The sequence below is a fragment of the Arachis ipaensis genome, chromosome B5, assembly GCF_059453495.1.
Source record: "Arachis ipaensis isolate K30076 ecotype BB chromosome B5, ASM5945349v1, whole genome shotgun sequence".
In the NCBI taxonomy this organism is placed as follows: domain Eukaryota; kingdom Viridiplantae; phylum Streptophyta; class Magnoliopsida; order Fabales; family Fabaceae; genus Arachis; species Arachis ipaensis.
Genome location: NC_142440.1, coordinates 126,145,108 through 126,154,051, shown reverse-complemented (window position 1 = coordinate 126,154,051; position 8,944 = coordinate 126,145,108).

The following is an 8,944-nucleotide window of genomic DNA, read 5'->3' as shown; positions in this document are numbered from 1 at the left end:
TGCTTCAAGATATAGGATAGAATAGGGTGGGTCATTAGCTGTGACATAGGTGATGAAAGGATCATAATCCTCACTAAAGCCATCAAAAATGATGTTGGTATCTTTACTTATTTAGAATTCACTAATTTCTTGAAAATTATTTGTGAACGGCTCAAAATTATTTTTACATGTCATTGTTATAATGATTTTGGTATTTGTATATAGAGAAATTGCATGTACAATATATAAGGTATGCAGTTAATAACTACTATATAGTGGTTAGACTAAAATTAAAAGATTATAGTGTTATTACTAGTTACTTATTTCCAATATTTTGTGGAGTTTAACAATCATCTTCACTTCTTCTATAAAATTTCCTTTTTTATGTTAGGATATCCATAATTCAACTATTTTAGTCTTTAATTAATATATTTAAAAAAAGAATAGGATATCAATAATTAATTGTGATTAATATCAACATCAATAATTAATTCTTATAATTATTTTTGTACGACTAAAAGTTACGTATAGTGTTTTTTTTTATGTAGAATAAAAAAAGTTTGTGATTCATAATATTTTCATAAAGTTTTATTGTATGGATACAAGATTAATTAGATAACAAATTGAATTTTAATTAATATATTTTATTTTCTGTTCATATTTTTTCATTAATTATCTTACTTTTTATATTTACAGTAAATATTGAATGCAAAAAGAAAAAAATAATATTGAATGTTATCTATTTTATTTATTTAGAGTCATAATTAAATTTGATATAATTATAGCAAGTATCTAGAATTAATAATAACATGATACTACAATTTTAAGTTGTATAATATAATAAAAAAAATGTATCAATTTATGTATGCTTCCTATTAGAACCGTCAAAATGGGCTAAACTCATCGGACCAACCCGTTTACCCATTTAAATGGGCGGACTTTGCCTCTAAAATTAAACCCGTTTAAATTTCGGGCTAGCCTGTGTGCTAAATGGGTGGCCCGTTTATTTTTTTTTTACATTTTTTTCAAAAAAATTAGTACTTTTAGTTGATATTTCTCTCGATTCGACCTGAAAATCAGACCTATCAACTAAAAAAAATATTATTTTTAAAGATTTTTGACCTAAAAGTGGTATTTTTTGTCAAAATATTTTTCAAAAAATAAAATTAAATGATAAACGGGCTGACCCATTTAACCCATTGGACTGACCATAAACGGTCCGGGCTAGAAATTAAAATTCTGGCCTGCGAATAAAGTGGGCTTAAACGGGTTAGCCCATTTAACCCATTGGCTTAATGGGCTGGGCCTAAATGGACCGGACTAGCCCGTTTGCCAGCCCTACTTCCTATATAGCAATGATATTATATATATTTATATATCTCCTCTTTTAGCTCTTTTCTAAAAATATTGGCATATAATTAATATAGATAACATATATATTGAGTAAGTATCTCTATTGAATTAATCATAAAGGTTAATAAAATATAATGAAATAAATTTCACCTAATTGTAGTAAGTATTTCCATTGAAGATATTTGCTAATTATTACCGTGTATAATTAGTGTATATATATATAGAGAGAGAGAAGGAGTAATAGTGAATTGTTACTATTATTTAATTTATCATTTAGAAAATTCGTACTTTGGACATAAATTTTCTTCTGTTTATTATTTTTCATACCTAAGGGCTACTAATTACAATTCTATCAACAGTGTTACCTATGGTACGGTAGATTATGTAATGAAAAGGTTTGAAAAATAAAGGCAAGAATTATAAGGTTATGGAAAGTCCCATACAAATTTGACAAGAACAAGACGACTTACGTCGAAATGGTTCTCATGGATGATAAGATAAGTTGATTATTTTTCATGATTCTTTCAAGTGATGCTAGGTCCAACTTATAAATATTTTTTGTTTATATTTTTAATTTATTTGACAAGTAAACCCTCGCACGAATCAAAGAAAGTACGATTTTATAGATTTATAAGTGTTAATAGTCTTTATATTTAATTTGTTTAATAGTGTGATAATATAGCTAATATATTTGTTGGTGGATTTAACTATTATTACTATATTATTTATGATCACATTCAGTATATATGTGTGATTTATTGAAGAAAGTACATTATTAAAATCGATTAATAACTATTTTAGAATTAATCCAATTAACACTGAATTAAAAAAAGAACAAACAATGCATAACATATTACTTTTTTATTAATCAAATTATTATAATTCAAATTAATTTTAAAAGAATAATTTAAAATTATAATTTCAATCTTTTCACGTGCATGGCACGGGTGATTATACTTGTTTCCAATATTTTGTGGAGTTTAACAATCATCTTCACTTCTTCTATAAAATTTCCTTTTTTATGTTAGGATATCCATAATTCAACTATTTTAGTCTTTAATTAATAAATTTTTCATTATATAATTATTCATTCAATTAGTGTTTTAAAAAAGCGACTACGATGCCAACATTAAAAGTATACATAGATGAGGTAAAATCGAATTTGTCTTGATTTAGACCTAATTCTAAATATACTCCGAATTTATTTTTGAAATTGTAACACCCTACTACACAGAGCTTTACACCTAGGACGTAAATAAAAAAAGACGAGACGCTATGACCTTTAAAAGTATATATATAGGAAGTTTAACTAGGAACCTTGAAAAGAAAAGTAAACGGAACACCAACAGATAAGCGCATCACTCTCGATCGGATCAACGTAGAAAGGTAGATAAGATTGAACAGTAAAGATAATATATATATATAAAAGATCAGACTTTCAAAAATATAAATAACAAGTTCCAAGCTAACAAGTTCCAGGCCCGACTTGTGAAGTTAAGGCCGGCCGGAGTATAAATACATACATATACATCCCAAAAGTTTCCCGAAACACAAGACAATACCTGTTTTCTGCAAGTCAGCCTCTAAGAGGGACAAAGTAAAATATATACAAGGCATATAATCTATATACATATATAAACATAAACAAACTACAAACACCAAATCCCAAGATAGTTCTTCGCTTCCAAGAGTCTCCAGAATGTTCAGTGCGGTGCCTCCAAATTTGCATCTGACAAACCACAAATATATGTATGGAATGAGAACCGAGAATTCTCAGTATGGTAATGGTGCCAACATACATAATATATAAGATCCTGGAAAGTCAGAGGCGATTCTAGAACTCACACACTCAGATTTAAAACTTAAAAGATTAGCTAAGCCAGATCTTTAGATACATAATCTAAGATTTTTCAAGTTATATCTCAAATACTAACTTAACCCTGCAAATCCTACTTCCTCCTACCCTTCAAAACTCTGGTGGAACTGCCCTCATCACTCCTCCGCTAGATAAAGGGCCGCTCAGTTGCACAGACAAACAATACAGACAAAGAAAACACAGATAGAATGCAGTTACAACAGATAGAATATATAGCAAATAAATATAGATATTCAAATAGGCAAACCCAAGTAATGCAAAATCAAACAAATGCATATGATGCATGCCTTTTCTACTGGCCGTGAGCTCACGTGTCGGTTAAACTGCCAAAACCCGACACACCCGGTAACTAACCCGGATATGGTCTCTGAGTTGCGCATCCCCAGGAGGAACACAAACGAAGGAGAGTGCATTTCCACCTTCTCCTGAAGGTATCATGAAGGAGTGTGCCTTTTCACGTCAAATGAGTGTGTCTTTCCACCTTGCAACCAGAGAAGAATGTGGGAGAAAAAATAATACGAAGAAGAGTGCCTTTCCACCTTTCCCACATCCACATCATGACAAGAGATGGAATCCTTCATCCTCAACTTGCCAACCTCGTGAGCGGGATGAAACCCCATCCTCACCACGGGTGGGATAAAACCTTCGTCCCCATCACGACACCGCAATCATGAGCAAAACAAGATGAAACCTCCGTCCTTACCTGGTGCAAGCGCCAACATAATCTTCGAGGTAACATGCAAGCGGGATCTCACCCAGACCTTGCCATCTCAGCCGATCCGACCATACTCAATTATCACCAACCTCAACATTTACAATCACCATCTATGAGAGATATAGTGCCCAATACACTCTTGGGATACAGTGCCCGTCACACTTATCAATTATTCTTCTTCCTCATCTCTTAACCGGAGCATATGGACAACGTCACTACCTCTTATCCGGTCTCATATATCTCAATCAAACTCATAATTAACTCAGTTCTCCTTATTCTTCTTTGTCTTTACTAACCTCATCATCAAACACCTCTCGACTTAGCTACATTTTAGTACTATTATCATTATTTCATTATTTACTTCTTATCCAACATTATTAATGCCTCATTAATTCGGTTAACACCTTGCAAAATCCTTCCAAGTATCTCCTCAACTTATTTAATAGACTCATCCTCGTTCTAAACCTTAAAGACTCACAACGGATCTTCAACAATTGTAAAAGAGGTTTGGAAAGATAGAGGACTGACTTAACATTAAAAAATCTCTTTTTTGGCTAAAACAGGGGGCTCGCGTCGCGTGCGTACTCTCACGTACGCGAGCTTTCAAAAATTGGGTTCCGCACATGCAAGCCTTACTCCATGTACGCGAGATTAAAAAACAGTGAGTATAGCTTGCGTCGTGCGTGCAGGTCCTATACGTGACACTCTCTTTTTCTCAAAAAGCTGCTAAGTCATTAAAAATCAATTTTATACACCTAACTTTTGACGCGCATAACTTTTTTGTTAAAAATCATTTTTAATCCGTTCTTCGAACGATGTAAACTTCACGGACCTAATTTTTATTCAAAATAAGTTTGAAAAAATTTGGGAGTCTAGAAGCCAAGTGATACATGCTTCAAATGTTCGTGATATGAAGAGTTCAAGTGTTATTTAGAAGATATTAGTTTATATTTTTAGAATATTTTAATTTAATTTGATATATTTTAATTTTTTTATTTAATTATTAGATTGGGCTTTATATTTTTTGGCTTAGAGTTTTCTATATTTTAACCTAATAAGATGTTATAAATACCTCATAAATTAGGGTAATCGTAGTACATAATGATTTAGAGGTTTGAAAACTCCTTTTTGGTTTCGTGATAAAACCATGGTGTGGACAATTGAGGTTGAGAAGTCCCTCTCTTGTTGCATCGAAGAATTGAGTAGAAGGTTGAGGAGTCCCTTTGATTCAATTCCCAAACTATGGTGTTGACAAGTTAGGTTAAGCAGTCCATTTCTTGTTGCGTCAAGAAATTGGGTAGAAAGTAGAGCGATTCTCTTTGTACTCAATTTCAATCTATTCTATTTGTTTCTATTTCAATTTCAATATATCTATTTTTATTTAGTTTAAATCTTTATCTTCTTGTTTATCCTTTTATTTCTTTATCACCAAGTTATGATCCGTCAAAGTTTGGTTAAAAATCAAGTTTTTCGGTTACAAATCAAGTTTTTCTCAAACATGAAAAATCTCTATTTTTACAACTTCTCAACTCAATACCAATAATCCATGCTTCAAAACATCACCAAAACAAACCAAACCAAACCATATCTCAACACTCCTCTTTTACTCCATAATATACATCAATTGTACAATTTCATAAGATTCAACCCAATAGTCCATATTCATAACAACTCTATATATAAATTATCAATACATCATTATTCATCATCAAAATCATCATGTTACCAAAATCAATCATATCAACTCAATACATATTGCATTAATCAAAACCACTAAGTTTGCACCAACACATAATTCAACTTATTCTAGGTCGTCTAGTCTAAGTTTTCACGCAACATTATATATTATCTACGAGAAACCAAAATCATACCTTGGTCAATTTCTCCCTAATATTGAAGCACCTCAATTATCTCTGTTTCTCAAGTGTTCAAAGCTCTGAATCATCACCGAACAAAAATCCAACCTCCACGGTTCGCTTTCTAGTCATCAATATCACCAAATTTGTCTCCAAAATATATATCTCTCTCTAATTCTACATAAATACCGCAAAAAATCAAACTAGGGTTCATAATCATCAATGGTTCACAAGAGTTAGTGGTTTCTCACCTTACCGATGAAAATTCGGGACAAGACCCGGCAATTCCACAAAACTAATTTGATCCTAAACACAAAAATTTAACAAAATCTCAACACTTTTACTCAAAGTTTTCAAAATTGGAGAAAGAAGAATTGGGTGTGAAATTGAGATTTTCTTACTAAATTGTTCAGTGAGTTTTGTAGAAAATTTCGAGATTAATGTGTTACCGCTGACGGCTCATCAATCGGAGCGCTAGATTGAAAGTGATAAGGATTTAAAATTAGGAGGGGGGGGGTTAGGTTTTCTAAAAGTTAATCTTCTTTTCTTCAGCGTATCTCCGTGGGTGAATGGAATGAAAACTCATTTTTGGTGTTTTTATAGGATGGGCCTTGGGTCCGGTTTGGACTCAATTCAACTGGTTCAGTCCGTTGACCCAATATTTGGTCAAAATATTTAAAACTAGTGTTAAAATTATTATTTTAATTATTTCTACCCATCTAACTTATCAAATTTAACTTTCTATTTTCTTTGAATAATAATTAATTTATTGGTTAATTATTTAATAATTACCCAAAATTTACAAAAATCTTAACTCGATTCTAAACCTAATGAAATTTGATCATTTTCGGATAACAATTATATCAGGTCTAAATCAAATTTAAATTGAGTCAAAATAACATGAAGAACAAAACAATGACTAAGGACAACAAGAAGATTGAAGACATGGTGTAGAGGAACTATGGGAATAGCACAATTGATAATAGAAAAAGCATAATCCAGATGCAATGAAAGCGAGTGACGAGAAAGAAAAAAGACAAAAAGAAAGAAGGAATCAGAAAAAAAGAAGATGGATGGTTTAATAGAGTTAGAGTTAAAAAGAAATTAGGCTGCGGTTGTTTTGTGTATACTTTGAAACATAGACATAGAGACATAGATCCTAAAAATATAGACACAATAAAACACAATTTTTTTTAATTTGTTTGGTATCTAAGTGCAAGATAGAATACACAAATCTCAGTCTTATTAAAATTTCAATATTACCCGTATTTGTTATCACTACATAGCCACCATCTCAACGAAACTACCACCATCAAGAATCACCCACTATATCAATCAAACAATCACCATTAACAATCTAAAATTAAATAACAAATTTAATCTAACAAATATCATTAAAAAAATTCAATCCAACAAAATCAATACAAAATTATTTTAACAAAATTTAACCAAAATTCAAACAAATAAAAAATTAAATTATACAAAAAAATAAAGCAGAAGTGAAAAAAGATGGTGACAGAGAGGAGAGGTAGAGAAATATGAATCTGCAAATAGAAGAGTAGACGAAGGTAGATTGAGAAATAGAAAGGAAGAACGGTGCACAAATCTAAAAACACATCCACCAAAGAGAGGAGAAAAGGGAGGAAGGAAAGGATGGGGAACGGTAGTGGTGGTCTAGGTGGAAGAAAGGAAGAAGAGGCGGCAGTGATTTAGGTGGAAGGAAAGGAGGAGGAGAGGCGGCGGTGGACTGGTAGTACAACGGGAGAAGAGGCGACAGTGGCTCTGTGTTTTAGGAGTGGAAGGGAAAAAAGAATTGGGAGGAAGGGGAAGATAAATGAGGATATAGTTAGAAAATAAATGTTAAAAATATTGTGTTTATGTCTCAACATTTATATTCTACCTCTCGCTGTCATACACAAATTTTGTATCTTTGTGTGCTTTTGTGTCTTCTCATATCTTTTGAAATTTTGTGTATTTTTGTGTCTCACTAATCAAACAATAGATAAGTACCACTTTATCTGTGTTTTGGATAGACACACTCACCAACTAAACGCACGCTTAACTATCACATTAAGTCACCATTCACCAACATTCATTTGCCACACCAACTATCTGTTGTAGTATTTATATTGACAATGGTGGTGCAAGATCATCACTTTAATTGTTAATCTACTTTAGAAAAGGTAAAAAGACTATTGTGGTATTTGAAGTTCAATATCAGGGACTTTGGTATTTCTAAGGGATTTCATTTTTTTTTGGTTAAACATCGGGGCTAAAAGTCCAAAAAGGATTACAAAACTGGGATTAATTTGGGGTTAGAAACCCTTCTACAATTATCATTTAGAATGAGCTATAAAGCAGGGGAAGGGAGATCCACAAATTGAAAAGCCTAGAGGACACTTAAGACTCTCCTTAGCCAAGAGATCTGCACCTCTATTGCCTTCACGGAAGGTGTGCCTGAATTCAATCATCCATTCTCTATTTATTAGACCCTTGATACTTCTGATTATGGGATCAAGTTGGTCTCTGCGCTTGCTCTTGTTAGAAATCAAATCCAGGACAACACTCGAGTCCATCTCCACAACAACTTTTCTAAATCCAAGTTCTCATGTCATATTAAGGCCATTTTTCAAACCCCACATCTCTGCTTGAGAAGCAGAGCAAGTACTAATATTGTACATAAATCCTGCTACTCATCTGTCGTGTTCATCTCTAATGAGTTCTCCGTATCCAACAAATCCCGAATTTTCTAAAGAGGAACCATCTGTATTGATTTTGATCCATCCGTGTGGTGGGGGGTTCCACCGGATTTCTGCCTCAATCTTCCTTCTTCTTCCTTTAATGCTTAACTCTCTTTGTAACGCTGCATGCACTGAATTTATAAAGTTATATATTATTGATCGAGCATCTTTAGGTCTTTTAAAAGGTAGAACGAAGATTTCAAGATTTCTCCAATTTCAGAGCATCCAGGTAGAGATAAAAAAAAAACTGAAGGAAAAATTTCTAAGAGATTTCATGCGGCTATTTAGTGCACGAAACTTACTACTAAAGGATTTCATGGGTTATGCTAATGTACAAAACTTAATTTTAAGGATCTTTAGAATTTTAGTCGACAAAAAAAAAAAGACGTTGGCAGCAAACTAGCAAACTATGAGGAGTTAAGTG